Source organism: Tupaia chinensis, unplaced genomic scaffold (genome assembly GCF_000334495.1).
Source record: "Tupaia chinensis unplaced genomic scaffold, TupChi_1.0 Scaffold000184_1, whole genome shotgun sequence".
Lineage (NCBI taxonomy): Eukaryota > Metazoa > Chordata > Mammalia > Scandentia > Tupaiidae > Tupaia > Tupaia belangeri.
In genome coordinates, this window is record NW_006159659.1 from 2,085,285 (window position 1) to 2,087,083 (window position 1,799).

Below are 1,799 nucleotides of genomic sequence, written 5' to 3' on the forward strand. Positions count from 1 at the left end.
ACGCCTCCAGAACTGGTGTACCATCTGGCGTACCAGAGGTGCACGAGTAGTATTAAGGAGCAGGAATAGTTTCCAGAGATGTCTAGATCCCATTGTGTATGTTCAGAGAGCATCAGCCATCCACACACTAGAGTAAACCTGCTCACACCTCCCCGAGCCATGCTTCTCCCAACCAACTCTCAATCAGATTGGAAAATCAGCTTTGAGTGCAGACTTGCTTTTGCTTTAGGGGAAAGCCTCCTTCCCTCTGGAATCTGCATCTTAATACATTCTCACTGAACTAGGGGAAGAACTGGTCATAAAAAAAGAGCCTTGTTATCTGATAGCGCCCTTTCTCTTAGTGGTGTCACTGAATTATTATGCTCGGGAGATGTCAAATGTTAAGGGATATATTTCTCCTTTAATAAACATGCAGAGAGTAAAGGATATGAAGCCAAGTGCATCCCAGAATCTGAAGATGGTTGCCTAATTGAGGTTGTTTTTCTTTCACTGAAGAACACCTTTAGGTGATGATATTGTTAAGGCTGTAATCTTTTATTTTATGGCTGAATTCCTTCTTTTATAATCAGCATATATATATATTTTGACAGTGTGATTTGCCTTTAGTGCAGGATCTAAATAAGCTTGGTCATTTGCTTAGAGAAAAAAAAAATGAACTCAGTACATGAGCCCTAAGGGTTTTCTTAGTCTGGAAACATGCTGGTGGGCTGCTTTTTTCCCTAGTGAATGCCCCATGCATGGCTTGTTGACTGAATACATGACTGTGTGTGAATGCTATATCCTCTCCTTTAGAGAAGTACAGACATTTCATTAATGATATGTGAGGCTAAGAGCTGGCAATGGGGCACATGGATGCGTACATTTAGCATCAGGTTAAAATCCTGAAGGAGCATCAATTATCAAGTTAAATGCAGTTTCTATTTCAAGCTAGATTGCAAAGCAATGGGGTAATGCCACAGGCCTTCGAAAGGAACTAGTTTTAGTTGATCGACCTGTGGTCTTTGAATCCAAATAAGCCCTATTCTCATTCCCATGGGGGAGGGGGGAGGACCCTAATTCTAGGTCAGCCCAGGAATGTAGGAGAATTTCAAAGAATGGCACATTCAAATTAGTTGTGTTCCTTACATGAACCTAATCATAAGGGAAGGCTTTTTATAATTCCTCTAACTGCTCTAGTTAAATGAGAGATTCGTCTGGATAATTATCATCCCCTATGCCCTGGGCCCAACTTTGAGAAAACTACTGTGTCATTCACTACTCACTAAGTAGCCTTGGAAATAAGGCTAATTACCTTCCAATCTGTGCTCTTCAAATGTAAACATCATATACAAGGAGTGACTGAGATGATTCTGGAGAGCCTTGCAGGCTCCTGATGGCTTCTGCTCCAAAGGGAGAAGCTTTCCAAGTCTCCCACAGAGTCCTGGATCCAGTGGGCCTTCTTTCACTGGTGCCTAAAGCACAGTATAGGAAAGGCTAATTCAAGGGGGAGGGGAGGGATGGGAGGTGAGGGTTGCTTTAAGGAAGGTGTTTTTCTGGATGAATTTTCTGTTTCTTCCCAGGCCTCCCCTGCTACCATTTAGAGCCTGACACATAGTAGGCGTCCAGGAAAGGTGGGCAGAGTGAACATGGTACTGTACTCAAAGCTACCTCACAGTAGAATACGACTTATAGCAAACCCACTGGGCGTGGTGCCTTAGGCTTTACTTAAACCAGTGTTCTTTCTATTTTTTTAAAGAATTATTTTTTATTTAACTTTATTTATTTGTTTATTTGTTTTAATTTGACCAGAGAGGGAAAGA